Source organism: Staurois parvus, unplaced genomic scaffold (assembly GCF_062004578.1).
Source record: "Staurois parvus isolate SC_StPar_1 unplaced genomic scaffold, SC_StPar_1.0 ptg000609l, whole genome shotgun sequence".
NCBI classification, from domain to species: domain Eukaryota; kingdom Metazoa; phylum Chordata; class Amphibia; order Anura; family Ranidae; genus Staurois; species Staurois parvus.
The window spans coordinates 120,776-135,048 of record NW_028318405.1 but is presented as its reverse complement, the minus strand read 5'-3'; positions in this window follow the sequence as shown (position 1 = coordinate 135,048).

Genomic DNA, 14,273 nt, shown 5'->3' with positions numbered 1-14,273 from the left:
CGACAATACAAACCCAGCTCCCCCCCCCTTCACCCCCCCCCCCCCCCCCCCCCGTGTTGTTTTTTTTTTTTTTTTTTTTTTTTATCTTCTATCTTTTCTTGTTCTCCTTTTCTTTCTTCTTATTTTCTTGTTACTCGCCCAGTTAATCACTGGGTTCCTCTTTAGAGAACATTAGGCATGCCATTGTCATATTTACCTTGCTTACATTAGCGACCCTCACGACAATCTAAGCTTACTTACTGGTACCATCACTCCAGTAAAACACTAGCTTCATCCTCAACGGTTGTGCTGCATCTACCCTGCCTCCTTCTGCGGCGCTATAATGAGAATTACATACTAAGAAGAAGGTCCGATGCGATAACCTTCCCATGCGCACTACTAGACTGCCTGAGTATTACAGACTTACCCCGTCGTGGACTGGCACATCCATGCTCCTTATGCGGTTCTTTGTAAGAATATTCCTACTTTCTCCTGACATGCACTGCCAAATGTTGTATATGACCATCATTTGCTTTTCTTTTGTATTATTATGCACTTTTTCAATAAACGTTTTTTTTGGAAAAAAAAAATAACTTTCAGCTATAAAAAATATATAGTAAACTCAAAGTTGGTTATAAATTTAGGCCAAAATGTATTCTGCTCCATGTTTTTGGTAAAAAAAATCCCAATCAGTGTATATTGATCGCTTTGTGTGAAAGTTATAGCGTCTACAAACTATGGTATAGATACTGCAATTTACGCCATTTTTCTGCTATACAGCGCTGTGCTAGTTTAACGGACAATTGCGCAGTCATGCAATACGGTACATAAATGAAATTTACATCCTTTTTTTCCCCACAAATTGAGCTTTCTTTTGGTGGTATTTGATCGCCTGTACGGTTTTTATTTTTTGCGCTATAAAAAAAAGGCTGACAATTTTGAGGAAAAAAAAACAATATTTTGGACTTTTTGCTATAAAAAATGTGCAGTAAAAAAAAATGCAAAAATCAAATTTAGTCATAAATTTCTGCCAAAATGCATTCTGCGACATGTCTTTGCTAAAAAAAAATCCAAATACGTGTAAATTAATTGGTTTACGTGAAAGTTATAGCGTTTACAAATGGCGGGAAAGATACTGGGATTTTTAGTTTTTACTTATACTAATAATGGCGCCGATCAGCGACATATGGCGGCAATCAGCGACATATGGCGGCGACCAGCGACTTATGGCAGGACTGCGGGACAGCGGTGGACATTTTGACACTGGGGGGGGGGAACTGACTTGGTGTCACTGACATCCCCAGTGACACCAATACAGTGATCAGTGAAAAAAACCCACTGAAACTGTACTAATGTCACTGGGGAGGAAGGGGTTAACATTTTTAGAATTTGCTGTGTAAGGGGAGTGTTTTACTAGGGGGTGGGGGTGTGTACTGGATGGGGGGGAGGGAGGGGGGAGCTGATCGAGGGAGAGAAACTCTGCAGCTTCTCACAAGCTGTCAGAGAACTGACACAGAACAGGGCTGTGTGTAAACAATGCAGCCCTGCTCTGTGCCAGCGATCACCGGCAATCGCGGCCGTGACCCGTCGGCTGACACCAGCTGCTGACACCCGCGGGACAGGTAGGGCGGGCGCGCCCCCTATCTGTTTTGAAGGCAGCCGTTTTAAAACGTGCTTTTGCCTACGAGCGTTTATATGCGGTGGCTGGGCGGCAAGTGGTTAATACTATACAATGTCACTGGTTAGGAAGGGGTTAACATCTAGGGGCAATTAAAGGGTTAACTGTGTGTCTAACAAGTGTAATATGTGTATTGCTTTTACTAAGCGATGTGACTGTTTTATTTCCCTGCAAAGAAAAAAAAAACAGTCACGTCACTGCTCTCTGTTTAGAGCCCTGTGTTGTAGGTAAACACAGAGCTCTAAACTGTCATTCACTAAGCCGATCAGCAGGTTCTAGCCATAGATCATTGGTCGGGACCTGTTGTTCGTCTTGTGCTGTAGCGAATGACAGCACAGAAAGGGCGGAACTGCTGTAAATGCCAGATGATGTACGTATAAGTGGGGGCCATTTTGCAGCAGTAAAGCTGCAGTAGGCAGTCTGCAAGTGGTTAAAACTGAATGTGTTTTTTCATCATTCTTTTTAATATATATATTTTTTTTTTACTGAAAAAAGTGAAATAAAGCAAAGTAAAAGAAAATACTGAAAAACCACATGCCAGGGGCGGACTGACAACTCATGGGGCCCCCAGGCAATAGGCGATCATGGGGCCCCTGTGTCCTTGCCCAAACTCAAAAAAGCCTATACAAAAAGGTACCAGGGGCATTTCATGGGGCCCCCTACTGACCCTGGGCCCTCGGCAGTGCCCGAGTGCTCAAATGATCAGTCCGCCCCTGCCACAGGCTGAACGATTTAACCTTTTAGAAAGCTGATATGATATTTATTGTGAGGAGGAGGCTAGACCATTGTTCTTCGCAGCTTAGCTGAAAAAATGGCTTATACAGTAGTTTTGGGAATAGAAAATTGCGCCAATTTGCCCAACAATGCAAAAACAAAAACTGACATGAATAGCAATCAATATAATAAATAATCACAGCAGAGCTCCACACTTTGTAAAGTTCATAGTCTTCCTCCAATCGGTGATGAAAAGTGAAACAAATCCCAATCAGTCAGTGAGATGTTTTCCTCTGGGTCAAATAGCTCACAGCCTCACTCCTCCACCTTTAGGCTCCACCCACACTGGGGGGGGGGGCTTTTTGATAACGCTGGTAACCTTAGCTGTGTAAAGTCACGCTAAAAACGTGAGTTTTTCAACTTTTTTTTGTGTTTTTGCATTAGCGATTAGCGGCGTGTTGCCATGATTTTCCTGCGTTTTTCGCAGGTTTTTTTACCAAAGAAAAATTTTCTTTGGTAGAAAAAGTCCAAAAAACGCTGGTTTACGGCATTTTACCACGGTTTGCCGCGTTTTTCAGCATTAGAGCATTTTTACAGCTAAAAAACTCCTCTAGAAACCCACTAGTCCTTTGTTTTTTTTCCAGGCTGAAAATGTCCCAGCCCAAAAAAAATTGATTACATTCTAATGCCCCATACGCACGATAAGAAAATCGTGCGAAACATTTTGTTGAACCACTGATCGAACGATTTTCTCTTTGTTGATGAGCAGGATGTTTTAATTGTGAACAAAAAAATCCGGTTGAACAACAGTAAAAAATGTTGTCGTTTTTTCATACGAAGAACCGGTTTTCTATGCGGCGGTATGACGGTCGTACAAAAAAAATCTATCAAGCGCTATCACGCATGAGTGGGAACAGAAGATGACCCGGATGTTTATGTCCAAGGAATCTTCGTAAACACGAACTAAAAATCCAAATGTTAAAAGTAGATTGGCCTAATGAGATCATGAAACCAGAATTCTGCAGATTATATTTTATGTATCACCATTTATGTATGTAGGTCATGTAATAAACTATATTATACTCATTGCTGGTAATTGTTGTGTATATCGCTCGTTCTGGGCGGGAGGGCGTGGCTACAAGGTCACATGCACACCGCATCACTTATTATTATTATACAGGCTTTATATATACTATTATTATTATACAGGATTTATATATTATTATTATTATACAGGATTTATATATTATTATTATACAGGATTTATATATTATTATTATTATTATTATACAGGATTTATATATTATTATTATACAGGATTTATATATTATTATTATACAGGATTTATATATTATTATTATTATACAGGATTTATATATTATTATTATACAGGATTTATATATTATTATTATTATTATTATTATACAGGATTTATATATTATTATTATACAGGATTTATATATTATTATTATACAGGATTTATATATTATTATTATTATTATACAGGATTTATATATTATTATTATACAGGATTTATATATTATTATTATTATTATTATTATTATACAGGATTTATATATTATTATTATACAGGATTTATATATTATTATTATTATTATACAGGGTTTATATATTATTATTATTATTATTATTATACAGGATTTATATATTATTATTATTATACAGGATTTATATATTATTATTATTATTATACAGGATTTATATATTATTATTATACAGGATTTATATAGCGCCAACAGTGCTTTACAAAATGAAGGTAGACATTACTGTTACAATATAATTTGGTACAAGAGGAAACAGAGGGCTCTGCTCGTTAGAGCTTACAATCTAGGAGGAAGGGTTGAGTGATACAAAAGGTAAGAGCTGTGGGGGGGGGGGGGAGGAGCTGATGGAGGAAATAAATGGCGGTTTACTAGGTAGAAGCCGGATAGACATCTTTAAAGAGAAAGGTTTTCAGGGATCATCTAAAGGTGGATAGATTAAGAGACAACAGATTGGGGTAGAGAGTTCCATATGATGGGAGAAGCTCAGGAGAAGTCCTGGAGGCGAGCATGGGAGGAGGTGACACGGGAACTAGAGAGCAGAAGGTTCATGGAGGATCAAAGAGAGCAGTTTGGTTGATATTTTGAGACCAGGCTGTATGGAAGATGTCAACACAACGTATTGCCCGACGAACATTTTTTTTTAGATTGGTTAATGTGGAACACGATTTCGACCAGTGAATGAACGCCTCTCAGTCGCCGGTCGATTTTCTAATCGTGTATTCCCACCTTTCACCATTCAAGATGACTGTTTTGGTGGTGGGTCAGTGATGGTCTGGGGAGGCCTATCCATGGAGGGACGCACAGACCTCTACTGGCTAGACAATGGCACCCTGACTGCCATTAGGTATCAGGATGAAATCCTTGGATCCATTGTCAGACCCTACCCTGGTGCAGTGGGTCCCGGGTTCCTCCTGGTGCAGTGGGTCCCGGGTTCCTCCTGGTGCAGTGGATCCTGGGTTCCTCCTGGTGCACGACAATACCCGGCCTCATGTGGTGAGAGTATGCAGGCAGTTCCTGGACGATGAAGTAATTCATACCATTGCTCATGTGTATCTTAAATGATCAGAAGACACACTGTGATGTATAACAGAAAATAGTAATAATTATGAACATAAAGTAGATATAAATGTAATGTCCAGACAAACAGACGCAGGATCTTGCATAGAAGCTACTAAGCCCAGGATCCCACGGTAAAATTGCGCACTCACCGGACACGCTAAATAAAAGCGCATATGTAGTATGACCCCTGGGAATCACTCATCAAGCGGGTACAGTGGGTATCCAGGAGCAGGCAATCTTGGTGAATTGGACAGCATCCAGATCCAGAGATCCCCTTTAGATCAAATGAAAAGAAGGCGAGGAACTCCCTCCGGTGGCCAAAATAAGTATGGTATCCTGAAAATTAATTAGCTCCAAATAGGAGCCAAAAAAACTCCATAGTGTAGTATGATGAATAAAAACATTTATTTCCAAAAATATATATATTCCCAAATGTTAAAACAGGGCAGAAAAACACTGATCAGTGAATAGTGTAATAAAATGGTAAACTGACCAAAAGTAATATGGCCGCCGGGCCTCCTCGTGGCTCCGGGCGGCTAAAAATGTCACGCTCTGCTGGCTCCTCCTAAGGCCTTTCGTGCTCCAGCACATCATCAGAGGGGAGGCCAGGCCTCCCCTCTGATGATGTGCTGGAGCACGAAAGGCCTTAGGAGGAGCCAGCAGAGCGTGACATTTTTAGCCGCCCGGAGCCACGAGGAGGCCCGGCGGCCATATTACTTTTGGTCAGTTTACCATTTTATTACACTATTCACTGATCAGTGTTTTTCTGCCCTGTTTTAACATTTGGGAATATATATATTTTTGGAAATAAATGTTTTTATTCATCATACTACACTATGGAGTTTTTTTGGCTCCTATTTGGAGCTAATTAATTTTCAGGATACCATACTTATTTTGGCCACCGGAGGGAGTTCCTCGCCTTCTTTTCATTTGATCTAAAGGGGATCTCTGGATCTGGATGCTGTCCAATTCACCAAGATTGCCTGCTCCTGGATACCCACTGTACCCGCTTGATGAGTGATTCCCAGGGGTCATACTACATATGCGCTTTTATTTAGCGTGTCCGGTGAGTGCGCAATTTTACCGTGGGATCCTGGGCTTAGTAGCTTCTATGCAAGATCCTGCGTCTGTTTGTCTGGACATTACATTTATATCTACTTTATGTTCATAATTATTACTATTTTCTGTTATACATCACAGTGTGTCTTCTGATCATTTAAGATACACATGAGCATATAGACCCTATGCTATATCTATCAGCGCCGCACCTTTTATTTTCTGTGTATGTTTGAAGGTTTTGCTGGGATTGCCTTTGGGTGCATTGGCTGCTGTCGAGAGAGCGCTCACTTTTCATATATATTTTTAATTCATACCATTGAATGGCCCACATGCTCACCTGACCTAAATCCAATAGAACACTTCTGGGATATCAAGTTTCAGTACATGTGGCATTGCCAGGTTGCACCTCAGACTGTCCAGGAGCTCAGTGATGCCCTGGTCCAGATCTGGGAGGAACTCCCCCAGGACACCATCCGTGGTCTCATTAGGAGCCTCCCCCGACATTGTCAGGCATGCATACAAGCACGTGGGGACCATACAAACTACCGAGGACCATTTTGAGTTGCTGCAATGACATTTCAGCAAAATGGACTTGACTGCTGCATCATTTTTTCACTTTGATTTTCGGGGTGTCTTTCAATTCAGTCCTCTATAGGTTAATAATTTTCATTTCCATCAAATGATGGGGCACCCTTAAGTTCCTAACACATTACCCCATCCATATCAGTATAGAGATCCAGCAGGAGATTTTTCCCCATTGAGATCTGATGGGTTTTCAAAGTGTTTCTTTCATTTTTCTGAGCCGTGTAATAACATTTTGTCTATAAATCAACCACACCAATAGCCATGGTCGTGATGAGCATTCCCACTCACAAAGAATCTCCACATCTCTGAAAGTGGAACTCTTCAGCAAATAAAAAGAAGTTGTGTAAAATCAAAAATTCCACAACCACAAAAAGCCTCCTAACTGAATAGTCACCATAGGTGACCAAATGATGTTACAAGGCAACAACAGCATTGTCCTGAGAAATGGATAGATATTCCCCATACATCCAAGGTCGCACACATGTAGCTTCATTCCCATTTCAGATGCTGTAATTGGAATAGCACCGGTGGTCCATGTATTTAGGAACACAATGATTTTTGGGTAGTGACTTCATATGTTGTGTGTCAAACAATTCAACAATTTCACCTTATCCAATTTTATAGTACACACTTTGAAAAAAAGGTAAAGCTAATGCTTTCAATTTCTTACAAATTGCAAATCAGTGTGATGTTTATTTTAGTACCACACTGTATTATGTACACATTTTAGCAAAATTTCAACCCAGAGTGTACCAAAAAACATCCTAAATCCAGAAGTTGTTAAGAAGAACTAAAAACATTACAGTGCCATGTTTTAGAGAAAACAGGCAAACATATGGATCAGTGGCTGAAGAGTGTGTAAGAAATTTGATTGGGCCTGGGTCAGCAATGTAAGAGGGAAAGATAGCCAAGGCAGAGTTCCACAGGAGGGACATATCAGGCTGTAGACAGGTGCAGATTGCATTCCCCACTGTAGGTGACGCTTAGTTAAAGTGGTAGTTCCTCTACCTCTATCCATCTATCTCTATACCTCTATCTATCTACCTCTATCAATTCAGACAGATGTTCTCCTGGTGACCACAAGAAGTCATAGAGCATGGGTGTCAAACTGGCGGCCCTCCAGCTGTTGCGAAACTACAAGTCCCATCATGCCTCTGCCTTTGGGAGTCATGCTTATAACTGTCTTGCAATGTCCCATGGGACTTGTTAGTTTGGCAACACCTGGAGGGCCGCCAGTTTGACACCCATGCTCTACGACTTCCTGTGGTCACCAGGAGAGCAGCTGTCTGAATGGATGCTGACACCCCTTGTGGACTCTGCAGGAATCTTGGGTGAAGGCAGGGTTTATTTAAGCCTCTTACCCCTTGATTTGGTGAGGATTTTGCAAGTAGTTAGTGTAGGGACATGTTCCAATCTTTTAGGGACAGCATTTAGTGACAAGGAGAGGTTACAGAAGAATATGGAAAGCACAGGGATTATGATATCTCCACAGAGGAAGCCTACCAGTTGGTTTGGACCAACCAGACCGCATTCTCACTCCTCATTGCAAAAGCTGTTGGCATCATTTCAAGATACAGAACTTCTGCTGTATATTCAGTAAGGAGCTCCAGATGGCTGTGTGCATCTCCTGGGCCTGGTTGTACCTTGTTGGAATGTTTTACGATATACAGTTCACATTACTCCCCATCTGTGTGATCTCTGCCTCTGGCACACTATACTGCATCCTGCTCACAAGGTGGATTGTGGACAGATGGAAGTCATTCTGAATTTCAGCCAAGAAAATCCTCGCTTAAATGGATACAAATTATTTTGGTCTGCTTCAGAAGGTCATTCAAGCCAGGGTACCTAACCAGAAAGTACTGCAGTAAGTTGAGGACATGTGCCTGACAAGGCACGTGTGTGAACTTTCTCTGCTGAAGAACAGATCGCTGGAGTTGTCATTTGTGTTGTGTTCACACACAACTTTATTTGGCACAAGAGTGCATTAGCCACCCCTGGGCCTGCCCTTGCAGAGTTGACAGATTATATACCCCAATTTGGCTACTGTACCCTAGATATACCATCTGCAAAATTGTGTCAGCCCAAGAACGTAATAGGACCAGCACCAAACAAGATCGTAAAAGTGTATGAAAAAAAACATATTGATAAACAGGGAAAACATAGACTAGCCCAAGTTTTTTTTTTGACAAAACAGTGGCAGTGTCAGGAATGGACTCAGCACTGGTGGTGGGACTCACCTGCCGTGTGGGCTGCAGTACCAGGGCTGACCAGCGGGTGCTCTCAGCAACCAGAAGCTCACTCCAGGCAATCAGCCAACACCTGGGGCTGATTGCAGGGGGTGTATTTAAGGAATGGCCAGACCTGTGATCAGGGCCTTGGTGTATGTTTTCCCATGAGCCCCTGTACCTGGTATCCTGTGTTCCTGCCTCGTTGCTGACCCTGCTTGATCCTGACCTCTGCTGACCGTCTCCTGTTGAACCCCTGGCTTGCCTGACCATCCTTCTGCCTGATCCCCTGTACCACGCTGTCCGTGAGTTACTGAACCCGGCTTGTGACCCTGACTATTCTCTGCCTGCTCCCCCTGTACCACGCTGCCCGCACGATACCGACCCGGCTAGTCTGACCTCGCCTACTCCTGACAGTCGCCCATCCATCCCGCTCGGATCGGGATCTGTCATCCCATCCATCCCGCTCGGATCGGGATCTGTCATCCCATCCATCCCGCTCGGATCAGGATCTGTCATCCCATCCATCCCGCTCGGATCGGGATCTGTCATCCCCTTCACAGCAGGCTCAACTCGGGCACATATCCTCAGCGGGACCCCTCTGCCACCGCCGGGGGTGCCCAGGAACGCGACCTGGTTTCAGTCTTGCACCAAGTCCATCCCCACCATCAGGGGCCCTGGTGAAAAGGCAGACTGGGACTTAGACTCCACGTCCTGGGAAACCCCGTGCCGTGGACCACTAGAGATCCCGTTGGGCGGAGCCTGACAGTACCTTGCGGCACGCCTGACCATTCCACCTCTCCAGCCCTGACTACGCCTGTGTTCCTGAAGCCTGCTACTTCCCTGTGTCAGTCCACACATTTCTGGTCACACCCGGATCCCTAACAGGCAGTGTGTTGCCAGAGCAGTTACATAGCTTCTTGGTTGTTTGGGGGGAACTGGTGATTCTAAGAATGGCTCTCTGGCTAGAATGGCAGCCCTGAAATTGGAAGTGATAAAATTATTGCTTTCAGGTTCATTATTTGCAGGGGAGATAAGGCCACAGAAGCTCCTGGATCTTCTCTGTAGTTTACCATCCTGGCCTTTTACAACACTCCTAGGCTCCCCAGTGGAATTGGAGAGCCTGGGATGCACCATGGGTAGTGGTGGGAGGAGGGGATATGCAACCGTTCTCACTGCCATAAAAGTGATCAGGTGGCTATTGAGCCACTCAGGTCACTTTTACTGAACAGACAATTGTTAGCTATAAAAATTGATACCAAACGTATGTCCGCAACCATGGGCTTGTTGTAATCACTTACAGCAGGGAGATTTTTATATGATTGCCAGACAGAAAGTGATTAAAACAATCTATTAGAGACCATGATAGTTTATTTGATTATAGTTTAGTTTATTATACTGTAATTAAAATTGTACCCACTGACTGTTACCTTTTATTTATGAGTTTAAAATAATACCTAAAACAATCAATCATTTTGCGACTTCTAAAACTATAAATATTTGGATTCAAAAGAGGAGTCACGACAGTGTATAACAGAGAGGTGAACTTGGTTATCTTCTTCATTTGCTGAAAGGGAACCATATAAGTAACACATATTGATAGACGTACATGCAAACAGAAGCTACATGTGAACTGCATGTGGAGAAGGTTTTTTGTCTTAAAGACCCTGATGAAATTTTCAGGATTAAATCAGGAAGTTCATGGGAGGAGCAGAGAGCTCAAGGTTCAGCAGAAAACAAGGTACAAGGCAGGATTTTCCAATGGATCGGGAAGATTGCTGTCCAGTGTTCCCAGTAGCTCAGTAGACAGAGTTACTGCCAGCCACAGCTGAGGTCCTTGGTTCAAGTCCAGGTCCTGATGACTTGATTAGGTTTATTGTTATAACACTGTCATTTTAAGGAGGGGTATTATAAGTTTCACTTGTTGAGCGCTGTTTCTTAGTTTGATTCTGGTGTAGGCCAGAACTATAGTGAAAGTCCTAAAAAGGCAGTAAACTTGAAGGCGGCATATGCCTTCTGAGGTTTTACTTGTAACCAAGCGGAACTTCTGGCGGAATCACCAAGGCGATTTCAGCGGGAGTGGTACCCTTTCCCCAAAACAAGAATAAAGTTTGCCAAGAGTGGTAGAGGAGAGGGGAAAGAGGAGGACATAATGTGTGACTTCCCTTTTAGGGCGAAGTTTCACTTTAAATCCCATCTCCCAAATCCCTAAGGGCTGGTTTACACTAGCCGACTCCAAAATCGTGTGATTTTCAACGCAACTTTGGAGTCTGACTTTGATGTGGCTTTGAAAGCACGTTAAGGGCTCATGTACACGGGGCATTTGGAAAACTCTTCTGAATGATGGAAACTGACTGCTTGCTGGAAAACGTAGGTTAAAAAACGTCAGTTTAGCCATGTTTGCATTTATGCGTGTGTGTGCGCGTTTGTGTTTAGAAGCATTTTTAAAAGGAAAACCTCAAGAGACCTTCCCAAATGCCCAGAGTGCACTGGAAAATAGTAAATAATTAACTATTTCAGACATTTTAAGAGAAATAGAGAGAGCAGAAGCAGAGAGAGCAGTATGTGTTGAGATGACAAGTCTTTTCTGGTTGTATTCACTATGGATCCCATTCCTTCACATGAAACCTGAAACTGACTGAGCTGGTGTACCGGGTCCATTTGGGTACCGGGAAAATGCTTTGCATGCATTTCTGGTGATGAAAAAAGGCTCTGGACAACATCTGGATATGGAACAGTTAAAAAACGCTTCTAAATGAAAATGCTTATAAACGGGGTTAACCACGTTTACAAGCGTTTACAAGCATTTGGGATTTGAAATGCTGGTAAAAATCTACTCCTGAACTCAAGTTTGGTGCGTTCAAAAAAAAGACTGTAAACTCAACTGCCTGTAAAGGACGAGGTGTACATGGATACATAGGAAGACATTAGGGAGAGTTCAGGGGCTGCTGAAAAAAAGGCTGAACAGCTCCTGAACGTCAGTTTATCAGCTGCAGTGTACATGGGGCCTTGCACTGTGTAGAGCTAAAGCCGTATCAAAGTTGTGTCAAAATAGTGCAGGAACCTTTTCTGAAGTCGTGACGACTTCAATAGTGTCAGTTAGAACTACTCTCATAGACATAAATGGCCTTTCACATGTCCTGAGACATTAGGTCTCACTAGATGGATCCCAAGTCACATGTGAACAGAGCCTCATCCTGCACATCAACGCATTTTCAACCACTTGCTGTCCTGGACTGTTTTTTTTACTTTCCCCACCCATGTTAAAATCAGCATTTTTTGCTAGCATACATTTTTTTTAAAGCAAAGGCCATGGAGAATAAAATACTGATAGTTACAATTTTTTATATGTCACATAATTTTTGCTCATCCATTTATTAAACACATATTTTCAGGAAAAGAATGCACAATAATGAATTTTAGTGGACACAAACAGGAATATAATACCAATTTTCTGTAAAATATAAAAGATGATGCATGTTGAGTAAATAGATACCAAACATGTCAAGACTCGAAACTGCATGCACCTGAGAAATGGTGACTACGGTACTTAACATTTTTTTTTTTTGACAGGTTATCATGGAAGAGTTAATAATGAATGTTGACCCTGGAACTGTTGCTCCACCTCTAATGCTCATGGTGATACCTCACATGTGCTGCAATCACTATAGACAAATGTTTGTGGGACCTACACTCTAGTTTTATTAAAAATAATTTTTTTAGACATTTTATTTTTTTAACTTTTTAGTTATCACAAGGAGGCTAACATGTCCCCATGTAATAGCTTTGGGCAGGTGAAAGGTACTCTTTATGGAGATATCAGGGTTCTATTAGACCCCACCCCCAATGTCTTCTCTGTCCTCCAAAGCAGCTAAAATATCTTCTGGCTTCATTGGTCACAGAGGAAATGGGGGGATGGATGTTCCTCCATCTCTTCTTTGTGAAGCCATTCCTGCTATTTCCTGTGATCCTGGGCTCTCCAGAGAAATGGGAGCAGGGGCGGACTGACCATTTGGAAACTCGGGCACTGCCCGAGAGCCCGGGGTCAGTAGGGGGCCCCATGAGATGCCCTTGGTACCTTTTTCATAGGCTTTTTTGAGTTTGGGCAAGGACACAGGGGCCCCATGACCCCTATTGCCCGGGGGCCCCATGAGTTGTCAGTCCGCCCCTGAATGGGAATACCCTGGAATCACTGCAAGCAGCAGAAGAGAGGCCATCCTCAGTGATCCACAGCCGCCTGGATCACTTTCACTAAACAATAGATTGTCAGCTGCAGCCATGATGGAAAAACCACCCGCTGACTTGCTGACAGGTTGTATGTATAGGTACGATGGTCCGCAAACCGTTGAAATGTTCAAAGGGTTTGGCATTGGAGATAGTTAAATCCCTTCCTTCCAAATACTTATCCAGAGAATCATGGCATCTTTATCCTTAATCAGGGGCGGACCAACCATTTGGAAACTCGGGCACTGCCTGAGGGCCCGGGGTCAGTAGGGGGCCCCATGAAATGCCCCTGGTACCTTTTCTATAGGCTTTTTTGAGTTTGGGCAAGGACACAGGGGCCCCATGATCCCCTATTGCCCGGGGGCCCCATGAATTGTCAGTCCGCCCCTGTCCTTATTTAATGAAATGTCCACAAGGGGAATGTCTATAAGTAAACTAAATTACCCTGTTGACAAAAAAATGAAATAAATGATGTAGCGCTACCTAAAATATATAATATATATTAACATGCATAAGTGAATACCAAGACATAAACACACAAAATACACGTGATAAATTCTACAATAAATATATGAAAAAAATTATAAGTGACTTGATCCTCATGAGATCAAAAGTAAATAATAATAATAGTGTCTGAAAGTGACCTGATCCTCTGGGGATCCTCTTGTGAAGAAACTGAATAACGATCCACTACGGGATTCAAAGTGATACCAATAACTAAAAGTGTCTATACCAATGATCTCGCAAAGTGGGTGTATATATGAATTGATCCTACATAGGATCTAATGCAGGGGTGGGCAAACTTTTTGACTTGAGGGCCGCAATGGGTTCATATATTGGACCCGGGGGCCGAACCAAGAGTAGATGAATGATGTGTATGTGTCATCCATAGTAAGTATAGTAATATTCCCCCATAGTAAGCATAGTAATTAATCCCCCATATAGTAATTCATCCCCCATAGTAATTCATCCCCATAGTAATTCATCCCCCATAGTAATTCATCCCCCATATAGTAATTCATCCCCCATAGTAATTCATCCCCCATAGTAATTCATCCCCCATATATTAATTCATCCCCCATAGTAATTCATCCCCCATAGTAATTCATCCCCCATATAGTAATTCATCCCCTATAGTAATTCATCCACCATATAGTAATTCATCCCCCATAGTAATTCATCCCC